Source organism: Belonocnema kinseyi, chromosome 1 (assembly GCF_010883055.1).
Source record: "Belonocnema kinseyi isolate 2016_QV_RU_SX_M_011 chromosome 1, B_treatae_v1, whole genome shotgun sequence".
NCBI classification, from domain to species: Eukaryota; Metazoa; Arthropoda; class Insecta; order Hymenoptera; family Cynipidae; genus Belonocnema; species Belonocnema kinseyi.
This window is the reverse complement of record NC_046657.1, coordinates 169,828,949-169,846,575: the sequence shown is the minus strand read 5'-3', so window position 1 is coordinate 169,846,575 and position 17,627 is coordinate 169,828,949. Positions and strand designations below refer to the sequence as shown.

The following is a 17,627-nucleotide window of genomic DNA, read 5'->3' as shown; positions in this document are numbered from 1 at the left end:
CAACTAGCTTTTCCAGCACCAGGAGCTCCTCTTGCCATTTTTTCAGACGCTTCTGATTTCGCTGTTGGAGCAGCACTGCAGCAACGAGTAAACAACGCATGGAAACCTCTGGGTTTCTTTTCGAAGAAGTTGAGTACCGCGGAACGCAAGTACGGTGCCAACGACCGAGAATTACTAGCCGTATATAAATCCATTAGATACTTTAGATACATGGTAGAAGGTAGGATCTTTACTGTGTATACGGATCACAAACCTATTACATTTGTATTTCAGCAAAAAGTGACAAGTGTTCTCCAAGACAGTTCCGATACCTGGATTTCATCGGCCAATATACCTAGAAAAAATCCAACTACCAGGTACCGAAGTAGCCGTCTACTGTGATATTTCAACCCGCACGGCTAGACCTTTTCTCACAAAATCTTTTCGGCGGGTAGCGTTTAATTCGTTGCATCAATTATCGCACCCTGGAATCAAGGCCACGGTAAGGCTGATTACAGATCGCTATGTGTGGCCGTCAATCAAAGTCGACTGCCGGCAATGGGCTCGCGCGTGCATCCAATGTCAAAAAGCCAAAGTTTCTCGACATGTCTCATCACCTGTGGTTTTGTTTACCTCTCCTTCCAAAAGGTTCGAACATGTACACATCGACCTCGTGGGGCCTGTACCTTCTTCAAGAGGATATAAGTAGTGCCTCACCTGCATCGATCGTTTCTCACGGTGGCCCGAAGCATTTCCAGTTGATGACATCCAAGCACCCACCATCGCACGAACTTTTATTGCTGGTTGGATCGCAAGGTTTGGTACCCCCCTCCGAATTACGACAGATCAAGGTAAGCAGTTCGAATCTCAACTATTCAGTGAACTCAATCACTTGCTTGGGACTCGAAATCTTCGCACAACTACTTATCATCCAGCTTCCAATGGATTGGTCGAGCGTATACATCGACCTTTAAAAGCGGCAATCCGCTGTCACCAGACTGCAGACTGGGTTGACACGCTACTAGTAGTACTGTTAGGTTTCCGAGCAGCCTGGCGAGAAGATTTGAAAGCCACAACTACCGAACTACTGTATGGGGAACCACTGCGCCTACCTAGTGAATTTCTGGTTCCACGTTCATCAAGCAACTCAGGACCCACGCCATCAGGTTACGCTAAAGAACTCCAAAGTTATTTTCAACAACTAAGACCTGTTAGCGGAACACGTCATGGACAGAAAGCGGTTTTCCTTTACAAGGACCTGGCTACGTGTACTCACGTCTTACGGCGCGTCGAAACGACATTCAACAAGTCTCTTGAAGATCCTTACGAAGGTCCCTATCCTGTCGTTAGCCGAACGGACAAAACATTTTTCATCACAGTCGATGGAATAAATATCACAGTTAGTGTGGACCGCCTTAAGCCAGCTTACATTATAGCTGACTCGGAGGAACAACCACATACTGCACGAGAGATTCCAGCTTCGGACAAAACTGTAGAACCAGAACTAAGTCTGGCAGACGAGCCAGATTTCCGGATCGCCTTCAGGGTGGTTTCTCGTGAAGTGTAGTGTGCAATGATTTCAGTATACTATACTAAGGATATTAAGAATAGGTGTCTGAAAGAATTAACAGAAGAGCGCCGGTGCATTATGGGTGCAGCGAAATAAAATGGTGACGGCCTAATCGGGAGCAGTGACAGTTCAGATTTATTTTGGAAAGTTAAATGCATTTTACCACTTAAAATGTGTTCTCCTGAGCACCGGCGATATATATGCGTCTTATTTGAAGCCCATAAGCCATTTTTAATTTCTTCGAAAGTCGTTTACCAAGTCGGTTGTATCCTAATGTGGGTTATCATTTGTGTTCGTCACGCTAACTCTTTGTCGCCGTAGTCTTCCTCTTGAAACTCATGATCGAGCACAACATGTACTAACCCCCTGACCATTCCACATAACAGTCTCTTCCAACATAGTCAATCATTTACACCAACTTCCTTTCTTCATACAAACACTTGCACTCAAACACACATAGCAAACTCTTAACACCCCCCCCCCCCCCCCCCCCCCTACACACACATTTACACACATCGCCCTCCCCTTTATTCACTCTCGTAGGTTAGGCTAGGTTAGATTAATTTCTAGGTTAGGCTCGAGTTGACCCATTCGATGTAGCACATATTTGCTACTGGGAAAATATCCCGGGACTATTTCTTCATTTCTCGTAGTTTGTAGCTTTTGAGTTTGTTGAAATATATGAATTCATATTTCCCGCCAAGGTATGTTGATTAATGCGCATGTACAGAAAAGTATGCGCACGCAGCGCCGATATAGTGTGTGTGTGTGAATAGTTGTGAGATGAAATGGTTTTTTTAGTTCCGTAAGAGCGGCTGCACGAGGCAGACCGTGTCTCTGCAGTATTCACTTGTACATATTTCATTTGACAATATATAATGTTTAAATAAATCATATTCTTGTTTATACCATAATCCCAACAGAGTTGAACTTGCATACTGAGCTGCAAGGAAGAAAACGATGCACTCTTCTACCGATTTTCCCCCCGAAGCCTATATTTTTGGTTAGGCACATGATTGCTTCAAAAAAACTTAATTCAACACGTCACTGGAACTATGTTCTTAAGGTGCGTTTCAAAAGATACACAGAAGCAAACATAATGAAAGCAGTATGCAGTCCTGCAATTAATAAATCGCGAAAAATTGCGAATGCAGAAAAATGAGCCGCAGGACGCAGCAGCCAGCAGGAGGAAAGCAGGAAAAATGGCAGAGGGCGCGTACCGTGCAAACTGGAATTATTTATTATTATTATTATGTATTTTTATTAAACTTTTACTCGGATAAACCCGGTGATACATCGTAGCCACGGACTAAGTTAAGTGACTGATGAGATTAGAATGTTATAACTTAATTCAAATAATTTAATACGATGGATGAAACCTCCTGCGAAGATGTTGTAGGTATACAATTACGAGCGGCCACGAGCGTTGGAGGTGACAACAGTCACCTCTGGATGCTTTCTTAGAGCTACTATCTGCCACTCTACGGGTTTTTAGTCGCTCGCTTCCTGATGATCAAGAAAGTTTCTTACAATGCGAGAGGTGTTTAATAAAATCGCCTTCTGAGCTGCTGCCAATACCCTACTGACTCCTGAATGTTCAAGGTGTTCAGTGCATCTTGCGTGCACATTGCTTCATGCCTTAACTCGCTATACTTGTGGATCTTGGTTGTATAGGTTGAATGCAAATTTCGGTTAAGCGGACAAACAATGTTAATGATGTAGACTCTTCCACCTTTTTTTTCTCGCATCACGATGTCAGGTCGATTGGCCCAGATGTAATGATCCGTTTGGATAGTAACATCCCAATATAAGATGTAATCTTCGCTTTCTAAAACGGGCATTGGAATGTATCCATAGAAGGGCACCCATTATTTCAAGTGTCCTAGGTTTAGGGCAAGTTGTTGATGTATAATGCTCGCTACATCATTATGTCTGTGCGTATATTCTCTCTGAGTCATTATGCGACAGCCATCAATAATGTGCTCGATGGATTCGTTGGTATCTTTACATAATCGGCACTATCTACTTCACTTTGATCTAACGTGTTGGGGTGCTCGCCATGGATGGCTTTCTGCCTCCATTGTATTTCTAATTCCTCTATGGTTTCTGCCCTGATATTCAAGGCCCCATCTGAGGACAAATTTACGGGCATACATTCAAGATCCGCTTGACAGATGGTTCAGTAAAGCGCAGCATTTCGTTTGCCGTTAAAATAGTCTCGTAACTGTATAACTTGTGACTCACACAGTTTTTTGACATCTACAACGCCCCTACCCCCTAAATGTCTTGGTAGAACTACCCTTTCAACCGCTGAATTTCTGTGGTGCATGCGGTGCTTCATCATTTCTACGCGAACAATTCTGTTTAACACACAGGGATGGCATATGTGTTGATCGCCCTTATTTTGTTTGCCGAGTTGAGAAAACTCTTCATAATTAATCTGAGTCTCGTAGTAAAGGCAGTCATTAGGCTTGTTTAACTATCGTATGTTGAATACCCTAAGATTCAAGAATACCCATATATTTATATGATTCGCCTGCAGCCATTGCCTCGATGTCATTTTCGAACTCGTTCTCTAACTCTGCGGTTCCTAATTCTCCTCTGATTAAATGCACTATTTTGCATTTATCTAGTCCGAACTCTATGTGGATATCATTGGAAAACTGCTTTGTGACATCGATCACTTGCTGCAGTTTCTGGCCTGAACTAGCGTACAGCTTCAGGTCAACCATGTAAAGAAGATGGGTCACTTGATGACCATCCTCATTATCATGAATTCTGAACCCATAAGACACGCTGTTTAGTGTTTTGCTCAATGGATTCAATGCTAAACAGAAACATAGTGCGCTGAAGGAGTCTCCTTAAAATATACCCGTCGTAAAGCGTATTGTTCTAGTTATCCTTGGTTGTCCATGATCAAAATACTTGATTCTTGTACCCCAGCGCCTCATCGCGTAGATTAGAAAGTCAATAATGCGTGGACAGGTTTAGTAAAGTTTTAAGACTTCAAGCAAATAGTCATGCGGAACGGAAGGAAACGCTTGCTTGTAGTCAATGTATGCCATGTGTAAGTTGCTTTGATGCTTACGAACTTGAGTCCTGGCAACAGCGTCTATAGTGATTAGATCTTTACACCCTCGTGAGTTTTTACTACATTCTTTTTGTTCTTCTGTAAGAATGTCATTCTCGTCGCAATGAGAATATACCTTATCTGCAATGATAGCTGTAAGACATTTATAAATTGTTGGAAAACAGGTTATCGGTCGAAAGTCAGATGGATTTTGGCTTTTTTTGGTATCATATACGTAGTACCTTGGAGCATAAAACCTGGCATCAAGACAACTGAAACATCAAGCGCTGTGATGTTTGTCAGATGCATTTCTGGGCTATTGATTGCCTTTGCTTCCTCCAGTTTGAACCACGCAGTGTTCAAATTGCATCTGTTTATTTTTCCCCAAACACCCGACCAGTAGTTAGTCATATCTTTCAATTGAGGGACTTCGGTGCCTTAGTGGTTATTTGGCTTTAATCTCAGTTCACGGTAGAACCTTCTTTCATCTGTCTGAAAGTTTTGGTTTCGTTGCCTTCGTGCATTACTTTTCTTGTACTGACGCAGTATGACAGTAAGAACATCAAGTGTATGTCGTTGAGAGTCTGAAATTTCATGCAATATTGCTGGTGTTACTGTCTTGATATGCCGAGGGTGGATGATTTTAGTAAAATAGTTCATCGGCTTTCTGGTTCTATTTCCCTTCTTATATTGAGTTAATCGACCCAATTTGCACCTTACTTTGCTGACATCCATATCCAACCTGATCTTCCATGGTGGATCTCGATCCCTTTCTGCGACGAAAACTGCATTTGCAGGCCTAGTTTTCCGGCCCAACGTTCTAACGGTTGCCACAGCTGCAGAGTATATGACAGTTTGCACCTCTAACGCATTTTGTGCTACGTTCAAATACGTAGGTAAAACCTTACTGTCGAGATGTGCTATTAGTGCACGCAGATGATTTGTGATGTTCATTTTGGGCAGAGAATGCCTCATTGTTGGTTCTACATATCTGAACTCTAGTAAAGCATGGCCAAAATTCCTTTCCAGGTGCTGCTGTTCTTCTCAGATTTCCCTATCCACATCATCGTTAGTAATAACTGGATGTGGCTCTAATGGATCCGGTGCATGATGTTCATTATCCTTAGCACCTATGCCTTCAGTATTAATCAAGTCTTCGTTATCCACATCTTCCAAGGCGAGCTCATCAATAGGAAGCTGCCTTTCCACTTCCATTTTGATAGCAGCTATTTCAATAGCCGAAAGCAGTCTGTTTACATATATTGAGCGTTTTTGATCTGCCAGATTCTGCTCATTTATTTTTGTGGCTAGCTCTAGGTATTTAAGTAAGAAGAGTCTATAATGTTCTCTCCTGAGACTTTGCCCACATTTCTCTGCCAAAGAATAAAGGCGCATAACATCTCTGTTCATATGGTATGTCCATTTTCGTCGCTTTTTTGGTTGCTGAACCTCTGCTTCTGCCTCTGGTTGTATAAGGTCATCCACCTCTGGAGGATGTGGTGGTGTTGAATCATCAATAGGTTGAGGAGGAACATCAATTGCTCCTGCTTGACCGTTTGTCGCGGCTTTCTCTAACTGATGTTCATTGCCGTCATTTTTCCACGCCAAAATCAACTTGTTGTTTAATCTCCATTGCTCGGTCTTCTGTAACATGTAGATTAGTCCTGATGTCTTTCACCTTAGCGATAAGATCTCTTAGTACGACCTTTTATATATTTGGATACTTTGCAGTTAATTTTGTTCTTAAATTGTATCCTTTTTCCTTGCTTGTTTCAAACTTCGTACTTTTATAATAGAAACGCACCAATTCCTCTTTCATTGTGGTATCCCAATTGATGCTCTCCTACGGTATTTCTGGCGAGGTGGTTGACTGCAAATAGCTAGTGGTAGCCAAAGCATCCTCAGCAGGCACAGTTGATGTTCCACTACTTACCGTTTGTCGCAGATGTTCTTGCTGGCCAGCTGTTTGATTAGTGAGAACTGCCTGACCATCTCGCAGCTCACCATTGCCACCGTCCCGCATGCTGTGGCCTGCAGCGGTGACTCCAGGGGCGCCCCGACGAACCTCGGGAAGCGACAAATGTTTCAAAATCTTTGATATATTCTCCATTTTTCATTGATGGGTTTTGGTGTTCTACTTAGTCCCTCTCCTCTTCGTTATCAGCCTATTTGGCATGGGAAACCCTGTCCGTTGCAATGCTACCTCCAACATTGCTGTCAAAGTCATGAAAGGAGAGCTCAAGCCCTACCGCGACATCAACATGGAACACCTTCGGTAGGGAGAACGCTTTCGGTAGGGAAAAACATTTCTGTGTTGAAACGTTGTCACAGGCTTATACTGCCCAACATCTCGAAGGCATTTTTGGTTAGAGTTGGATTTTTAGTTGATCATTTTGCACGGTGCTTTTCCGGTATATATCATCAGTCACGGACGCATTTTTATAATGCAATCAAGTGATCTGATGAGAGCAGGCTGCCCATACATATTGGACAAAGTCTGGTTTTTACCCCATCATTGACGGACTGGGTTGTAGTCAAGTGCACGATGGGGGGACCTACAGCTTAAGGTGGGTTCCGAACCACCAGAACCTCGGTAAAAGTACATTGAAAAATTTCTAGTGGTACCGGCTCAGGGATGGAACCCCGGACCTCTGAAGTGAAGTCCGAGTGTCTAACCAACTGAGCCACCGAGGCTCTATTATTATTATTATTATTCTTCTTCTTCTTATTATTATTATTATTATTATTACAATATTAAGCTATTTCCTTTTCGGGCTAGACGTGACTCACTCGGTGGTAAGGGAGTTATGTGAGGAAGGAGGTATAGCATTTTTAGATTGATCTAGAATTCTCGTGTTATTGATGTAAGTAACACGTTGATTCATCAACACTGTCATGCAATCTGCTGACAATCTTTTTATTACCTATTTCTCGCCACTCTTGCCTGCCGTGGCATACTTCTCTAGTTTCTTTAACTTCCTTGCATTTTTTCAACGAAGCTCTCGTGTTTCTGTGGCCTATTATGCCTCTTCTAATAAGGGATTTATTCACACTTTATAAATATTCTTTCCGCGGTCTTCCTCAGGGTACACTGCCATTTACTTTATCTTGATACACTTGTTTCGTTAGTCGTTTATTTTTCATTCTCTCAACATGTCCGACTTCCTTCACCAACTTCTTTGTTCCGTGTCTCACTACGTTATCGCACATTTGGTACAAATATAGAATTATCTATTACCATTTTAGATTTATTTGAAATATTGTTATTTCTGATAATGGACCCTGCTATATCGATAAACTTTTTACCCTGGTTTATGCGCCTATCTAACTCCTCATTTATCTTTCCGTCACTAGTGAAAAGGCCACCAAGATATACGTACTAATAAAGTTTTTCTATTCTCTCATCATTTAAGATAATGTTACATAGTGTTTTCATACTCTATCCTTATTGTTGAGACTCGTACTTTTTATGCTTATATTCAGTTAAACATTCTTCGTAAGTCTTCGATTTATAATAAATGAATAGCCATGAGGACATTAAGTATCCTTGTCTAATATCTTCCATAATATGGAAAGAGTCACTCATTTTTCCATGTACCCTTATACTCGCTTTGCTACTCATATATATTGTTCTTATTGCTTGTAGGAGCCATCCATTGACCCCGCACTCTTTCAGGTCTCCCTAATGATTACTTCTATCTACCTTGTCAAACGCTTTTTCTAATTCAACAGATGCACAGAAAACTTTTTTTCCTACTCTAAAACTTTTTTTCTTCGATCTGCCTTAGGCTAAATATTTGATCCGTACATAATCTTCTTGCATAAATCTGGTTTGGACTTTCCAAATCTTTTCTTCTGTTATTTTGATTACCCTACGAATAAGTATTTTTGAGTATATATTGTTTACTTTTTTCCAATCGTCTGGGACTTCTCCCATCTATATACATATATTTATTAATGCGCACAGTCTATGTGGTATGTACTCGCCACCGCATTTAAGTATTTCAGCGTTAAGAATGTCTACACCGGCAGCCTGATCATTCTCCAAGATCTTAATTATGTTCCTAACCTCAGTGACAAACATTTTTTCAATTGAGTTTTCTAGCGTTTCGTGTTCTATATCGCAGTTGTGGTGTCTTACAGCTTTATCTCCAAAAAGTACCATAAAATAGTATCTTAAAGCGTCTTTTTGTGTCTGTAATAATTTTTTTGACTATTTCTCTCTTCATCTCTAAGTTTTCTTGGTTCTATTTTTCCCCATCCCTCATCTGTCTATGTGATAGTTTGTTCTTGGATGCCCAAAATTACCTAGTACTCTTTCTGTATCCTGATTCTGGATGCCCACCCATCCATTCATATCTCCTAGCAGAATTATTCTTTCACCATGATCGCAAATACTTATTGTGTCATTTAAAGTATCCCAGAAAGCGTCTATTACTGTTCTCGGATCACTATCAAATGGGACGTAGCAAACTATGATAAATAATTTTCATATTCTCACTTTTATTCTAACCCATAGCAGTCTGGGAGATACGAAATCTTGATCTCCAAGATGCTGCTTTTCTCTTTCATTTATAATCAGAACTACTGCTTGCCTAACATGTAATTCGCTATCTGCTCCTAACCATATTTCAAATCCGCCTTTCAACACCCCATTTTCAATGTCTCTACTTTCGCATCCCTATTTCTTTGTTTCAGGTACACAGGTAATATCTACTTTCCTTACGTGCATAGTTTCTTGTAATTCTTTTACCTTGCGATCATTCAACCCTTTAGCATTCCAAAGACCCTGTCTCCCTTCATCGTCTGAAAGTTGACCTTTACATTTACCGCGTGCATGTCTTTTGTCAATTAAAGTTCCAGTCCTTTCCGAGGCTAGTTTACTGTTTGTATTATTCATTGTTTAACCCTTATGTGCACAACCGGGTACCCGGGTGCCCACCACCTTACACTTTTATCGACTATTTTTCGCCAAAATTTTTTTTCGATCTAAGCTCCCGGTTCCTCGCGTTTTGACTTTTTTAGAAGCTATTTCAATGGTTACATATGCACAAAAAAATTTTTTTGCATGTAAATTTATCTGTTGAAAAAAAGTAGTCCCAGGGCACAACCGGGGTACCCGGGTACCCACTACACAAACATTTATTTAATGACTTTTAAATAAGTTTTGACATTGATTAATATATTAAGGAGATAACATAGGTTAATAAATAAATAATTATAATTGTTTAAAAGTTGAAAAATAGATTTTTTTATTCTAAGCAATCAAAACACAATATTTTCGCTGATGAATGTTCATCGCACACATGTTTTTCACATTCAGCGCAACTTTTACGGGTTTTTCTACGCCTCTTGATTGTTTCTCGATAGCACAAATGACAAGAACCTGTTACTTTTATTCTACCAGAACTATTTCTAGCCACAGTTCCTTTCTCAACAACCGGGGCAGGACCAAATTCAACTCCGAGCACGTCCTCGATCGCGTTCTTTGTCGAATGATGACGCATAATTTGCTTGTTTGAAGAACGATACTCAATAAATGGTTTCGCTAATTCTTCACTCAATTAACGCAAGAAAATACGTCGCTGATTTGTCTTTTTCTTGAGCATATTATTATTTTTAGAATAAATTAGATATGCTGCAAGTGCTCCAACGTCCAATATATTGAAAAATATTGCAAGTGGCCATCTCTGCGTTCGTCTGTGACAGGTATATCGGCTTACCATTTGATCCATTGTATCAACTCCAGTTTTATATTTATTGTAGTACATAATCATATGAGGTTTCTTTTGCTCATCGTCGTTTACAGCAGTATCGGAATGCATAGTGGACAGTAAAATTACAGCTTTGTTTTTTTTTTTGGTACATACGAGCAAAGTGTAACATTGCGTTCGTGAAAACCAAAGAGAGAAGAGCATTCAGGTCTTAATGTATTAGAAGCCATTTGTTTAGGAATATAAGGGATATTTTTCCTCAGTGTACCTGTTATAGTCAATTTCCATGATAGTAAGTGCTTAGCAACTGGCAGAGTAGTAAAATAATTATCCATTGTAATATTCCTTCCACTAGTTTTGAATGGAGCTGCAAGCTCTTTCACAACTCTCTCTCCTTGATTTTTTTCCCGAACATTGCCAACTTTACCTGTATAAATAATTCCTTTCAAAGGGTAAGCGTTTTCAGCATCGCAAATCCACCAAGTTTTGATACCGTATTTTGCCGGCTTTGAAGGAATGTTCTGCGGATAAGAAGTGCTTTTCCACATTTCACTTGTGCGATCAGTATTCGAATTATTTGCTCCTGAACATATCAAAATTCCAATAAACGCATACATCTCTTGCGTAGTTACGGCACTCCACGATCTACTAGAATCCGGATGATTAGAATTATAAATATTGTATATTGTCTTTGCTTTTTAATTTGTGCAGCGAACAATAAGATCGACCATTTCAACAGTAATAATTTTTTTGAATGTGTCTCCTACCGACAATGTATCTGTAGATCTGCACGGTCCGCTTCTTTGACGATTGTGAGAGGCTTGGCGCTCAACGGCACTGTCGACTATCCTTGAGATACACGTCCGTTCCCTTCTACTAGACACGTCTGAATGAGACGCAGTAGCGCTAAAGATCTCCGGTGCTATAGTGATGAAGGTACACCACTTTACTATCCTTCATAAAAACATTGCGAACGTCTGTCGACCGCTGAATGCGAAAACTGACCGCATGCCACCCCGCGGTGCATCCGAAACCTCTGCTCCGATTTATTTTCAAATCGACTAAACTGACTATGTCACTTGGAAATAGTTAAAATACTTTCTATTAATGTTTATTCATTGAAATAAATCGATTGCAGATGATTTCACGCATATTTGTACTTAAAATATAGTTAAAACTATAGGTGGGTACCCGGGTACCTGGTTGCATATTAGTGTGCGTAAAGTTGGTTGTGCACATAAGGGTTAAATTGTACGCACAGCTACCATCTTTATAATATAATTTTATTTTGCAAATCAAATTCATGTCCAAGTTAAGTACTGATTTCTCATTTGGTGGAGAGTCTAGTTATAACGTCCGTCCCACCAAACTTCAGCTAATAAGGGAATGCGCTCTAAAGATTTTGGCAGGGAATATATCTTTAAAAACACATAAAAATACAAGTTAAAAATTATAAACAAACTTTGAGAATATTAGCAACATCGAAGACTACATGAAACAATGAAAAATCATGTATCATTCAAAAGGGTAGACTTTGACCGTTAGTACTTATACCGATTATCGGTATTCTTCTCTCAAATATGTTCACATCAGTTAATTCACAAGAGTAAATATTCCTTTTTCCATTTAGAAATTATAGAACATTTAAGAAAGATGATTTTAGTTTTAAGCGAGCAGGTAGAAAGATTTCTACAATAAGGTTTCGGATTTGAGAGTAATACTCTAAATACGAGAGCAAACGCTTATCGTCACGCTCGATTCTGAAATGAGTCGAATGTTACATTCTCCATTCTTGAAAAATGAGCTCGATAAATGGAAAATGTACCACAGGTTTCATAAAAATTTTTATTTTTCACCCAGAAAACATGGAACAATAAAAAACTGAATACAGGACAGGATAATCACAGAGATAAAATATGTATGAATCAACCAAATATCAATTATAATGATGATAATAAGGACAAGAATATATTTAAATAATACTGGCAATATTATTGGAACTATTCCAAACACTGTAAAAAATAAAGCAATTGTTCTAGTCTAACGACTATTTTAACCAAATGTGTAAAAAGTGTAAAATAGGATTAACATGGTTCATTGTTTATACTTGGTAAAACTTTAAAAATGCAAATATTAGTGATTGAATAAAAAATGCATTGAGGTTGAGAAATATTTTGAAATTGACGGGATGAGGCCAGTTTGTCGTGATCCTTCGTGAAATCGGCATGTTTAGAAATACTGTCCAAAATACAGAAAACTGAAGAGAAGATATAATCTGTTTGAGAAATAGGTATTCGCCTTAGTCCAAAGCTATCGCCGCCCTTTTCTTGAAGCTTATTATCAGCAACACTTCATTTTTATGTGAAAAATATTATAGACTTCGTGATTGAAGTTCAAAGTTTTCGTGACCTTGAAAATAACTTTGTTGTAAAAAAAGAAAATACTTTTGTTTCAATGCCAATAAATATCACGAATGATATAATATTAATTTATTAAAATCTTAGATTTTTCATGATGGCTGACAATAAAAATGAGTGCAAAAGCAGGAGCAAACATTAAAGAAATAATAAAAAACAAAATTTGTACATTATTTTGCAATATTTGAATACGCTGTATCAACCCGAGGTGCAGCAATAAATGATACATTTAATATAATAGTGCTGAACATAATGTAGACCAGTTCATACTTTGGACAGAATCGAGTGCGAAGAAGGAGATAAGTGATGAATGTGATCATTAAAGCTGAAGGAGCTTTAACAGAAGGGAATTAGTAACCACCAAAATTACAGTTATCGATGTGTTGACCTTTAATTTTAAAAGGCCTCTGCTACTCTTTGTCGTTGCTGTCTTCTTCTTCAAAATCATCGTCAGATCACTTTCTTTTTATGTGAAAAATATTATTTACTTCGTAATTGATATTCTGGGATTTCGTGATCTTGAAAATAACTTTATTGCGAAAGAAATGGTCGTCATTGCAGTACATCATAACTTTATTTGACACTGAATAGCTGCACCACCTCATGCCTTTTCGGATCTCTGTAGTGTTGGGAAAGAACAAAATAACTGGATCGCCTTTTATTCTTACGACATTGAATGATTTGAAGGAGACACTCCTACGAAGTACAGGGTTGGCCATTTAAAGTGGAAGCATTTATTTTTCAGATCAATTGAGATTTAATTGAGCTAGAATCTTTCGAGTGTTGGAGTATATCTTGGAGTTTAAATAATCCCACAAATAAGTCTGGGGAAGTTAAATTGGGTGATCTGGGTGGCCAGTCAAAATCGCAATTTTTCAATATGATGTCATATGATGGGAACGCCGAAAAAGAGCACATACGGGCGTCATAGTCAAAGGTGCCCATTTGCGCGATATAATTTTCAAAAAGTAGTTGGAACAAATCTCCCTGAACTAAAATAAGTGATTATCTAAATAAACAACAAAACTATTGTTGATCCAGTTCTAGATGTAGTAGAAGATTTCGAAATTATATTTATGTCTCATTTGGTTAAAAAAGGCATGTTTGGGCACAATTATATTTGATGTGCAAATAATGTAAGAGAACCTTTAACGTCCGAGAAACCAATGTGGGAAGATGAAACAAAACAACTTAGTTGTCAACAACGTTATCGGAGAAGTTTTTATTTTAGTTTAAAAAAGTAAAAGAGAACATCCGAACGTTTCGGAAATTCACCATTTCAATTATCAGAGGAGAACCAATAAAATAGATGTTGTCTAGAATAGTAAATATTTAACATATAAAAAAGTTATAATTGTATAATAATCTTAGCAACTAAAAAATAAAAAAGACCTTACGGGCTGGTTTCGTTTTTGTAATTTTTGTAAAACCTATTTTCTTTGTAATGATTTTTTTCAGAAACAAATACTTCCACTTTAAATGGCCAACCGAGTATTTACATTGAAATCTGCGTGATGTCGCAAAATCAGCTGGTCAGACATATACCAGAGGTCGGGGAAAACAGCACTTTTAGAAGATATCGCCAGTAGACAGATTATCAATCTAGAACAAATTGACTCTTCTGTATTTAAAAAAGTGGAATACAATAATCATTCCTGTTTACATCACGGCATTAAAAAAGACACATTTTTGACTTGTGTTATCAATAACGCAACTAAGCTGAAAATCTGTCTTCAAAGTCAAAGGCGAGAAGAAATATCGCTTAATGATATCATTCATTGCAGCCAGAGTACACTGAAAACAAATGACTGCTTTAAAATCGACGCTCTAGGGATGGTCGTGATAATGAGGACGGTAGCTGACAACATACAGATTTCTTGAAAAGAAATTAATCAGATCAAGATTGAGGTTTCTAATCCTGTACCAGAACTGCCTCATCTCGGAAATCCTGGAAACATAGATGGACAGTGTTCGGATACTTCAATCACTTTGTAATACCTGGACATATCGATGGGTTCTACGAATATTAGGATATTGTTCCAATACCGTTACGAAAGCGTCTATAATCTTATTATAAATAAGCTTTAGTCTATCTTTCCGCTACGGATAAAATTCAGGCTAACTTCATTTAACGAAATTTTCAGGAGGAATCCTACGAATCCATAACTCCAGTATTTTGTATTAAAGTTTGTAATGTAATTTAGTCACCTATAACTTTCAAAACAAAAATTTTTTATAAATTTTTATTTCTTTTAACACTTCTACGTGTTTTCTAAATTTTCTACAAATTCAAGTTAGCCTAATTCTTATCCGTAGCGGAAAGATTGATTAAAGCTTATTCATAATAAGTTCGGATCGGCTTCCTTAGGTGTAAATGAGACCGGCTGCTTTGATTTTCAACACAGATCCACACAATAAAAAAGGATCGAATTGTGTAGCGGGTAACATTGAATAAAATGGCCATGGAGCGTACTTTTGACAGTTATATCTATGGCCGATTCAACGGTTCCGGGCATCACACTTCTCCTGGACACTAATTTCGGAATTTACTCCATTCAGAGATACTCGACCAAGCAATCCTTTAATCGCTTGATCATTCTTATTAACAATAGCATCACCTTGTTCTTGCTCAGATGACAGACGGGTATAGTCAGCGTACGCGAACATCAGAATACGACTATCCACCCACTTTACAGGGAGGGGAGCTTCTTCCTTATACTCAGGAGCACACCTTGACCCGCCTGCATTTAAATTTATCTTTCCTGGTTTATAAACGAAGTCGTACTAATACTCGAAAATCTCGAATCGCCATCTCGCAAGTCTTGAACTTGCATCGTTTAATTTATGGAGTTATACCACCGGTCGATGATCAGTGGACAAGGTAAACTTACGTTCATAAATATAAGGTTATAAGTGTTTAATGCCAAAAACTATCCCCAATAATTTTTTTTTTCAACTGTTGAATAATCTAATTTTACTCGCTATAAGACCAGTAATGCGAAAGATATTGGAAAATCTTGTCTAATGGCCTCCTAAATCAAAACTGCTCCTTAAGCATAATTTGATGCATCAGTCGTTATAAGGAAAGGTTTTGTAAAATCAGAATATTGCAGTATAGGCTCTGAACAAATAGTTTAAGGAAACCAAAAAACAAGTTTCCGCAAAGAAAATAATTGATTTGACTGATGGTGTAAAACAGTACTTTAAGAAACGGTACCAAATGGTAAACCTTGCTCACCATAAGGAAGATGTTGGCGTTAAAGCCGAATGGCATTTCCATGCTTCAGCGTTGGGAAAAAGTGCGAATGACGGCCTGAGGGAAACAATCAAGAGGGAGGCGGGAAGCAATGTGGATCAGGAAAACTGAACAACCGATTTTATCATGCTCCTGCAGTACCTGAAATTAAGAAAAGTCATTCTTTTTCACTATCTTCACCAAAAAAGTTGCTCGTAAAAAAGATATTCAAATACGTGTGATGGTTTTCACGTAACTTACACAGTAATAAATTACGTATGATTCATTAAATGTAGCTTTGTTTTTCTTTCATAATCTAATCAACGTTCCCACTAATCTAACCGTCATTTAGGTTTAATTACTTGCAGTTATAAATCCAGTTTTTGTATTTCAAGTGCAGTCCCCGGGTAAGCTATTCTGAATGGCAATTCTTTAATAATCACATCTCTTTTAAGATCTTTCATGGATAAAATATTTAAAAAATGATAGAAATAATGCAGCGCAAGCTTTGAAAGCTATTGCAATACATAAAATCTCCTTGCAAACCATTTTGAATCTAGGTAAGTAAATATCCTCCAGTCGATATATCGAATTCCCAATGTTATGAGTACCCTACCGAAAAGAATTTTTAAGAATATACTAAAAATTCTTTAGGTCAACGAAGCTCAGAGAAATTCTCCGCAGGCACTCAGTTAGATATTTTCAAAGGTCAAGGAAGCTCGCTTAAATGATCTGAAGGCTTTAAAATATCCTTTCCGAAATTGAAATAAGAATACGATCATAAATAACAAGCAGAGAGGCGATCTCAGTAGAGTAGCCGACACTCAAGGGTCCTTTGTTAAGCTTTCGGATCAAAATTTAGAAGTAGATTTTTTTAAATTTCATAGTTAACAGCCTAAAACATACTAATTCGGAACCTACGGGTTTCGATGACTTCAGAGATCTAACTTTTTTTTAATGCTTAAAATTGAAATTAATAGAACATTTCTCGTAAATGGAATGAGATATGCCAAAAAAGACAACATTTTTGAATTAAACTAGAAAATGGTATATCAGTATATAAATGTTAATTATAAATAAGTATAATGAGAAAATTCATCAATTAAAAAAAGTGTTCATAATTTGAAGAGAAATTTAAAAAAGGGAGTAGGATTAGTCACGACCAACTACTGCAAATAACTCTGCCCGCCCGGTACGTGACGAATACAAAAGGAATATTATATTACCGTCGCACCACTCTTAAAAGAACCACTAAATGCATCTTGAAAAGGACCCAAATCTCTCAAACTATCTCCGACACTATTTTGTTTCAAATCGACTTTTTTATAGACTCAAATGGACAAGGCTATTTCGCTAAAGAAAACTTAGAGATTTCTTTCGATAGGGTGCAGTCAAAAGAAACATAATCTGTAATTACTATAATGGGTAGCCGATCTTCAAGTTCCAATTGTTAATAGCAGATTCCCAATGAGCGTACTGAGCAAAACTGTTGCCCATGCTAGAAAATTTTCAAATATTTCTAACCTTGCTAATTTTATAAATGTCCGCCATATTGGTTTGGCCAACTTGGATTTCAGGATTCCTATTTTATATGGAACCAAAGATATTAGGTCCTAGATACGGCATGGATCAGTGGTGGGGA

The 17,627-nt window shown here is 38.1% G+C and overlaps 1 pseudogene; it reads right to left on the bottom strand.

The window, feature by feature from the left end:
- Positions 1 to 9,871: 9,871 nt before the first annotated feature.
- LOC117181190 lies at positions 9,872 to 10,950 on the bottom strand (annotated as a pseudogene).
- Positions 10,951 to 17,627: the final 6,677 nt, after the last annotated feature.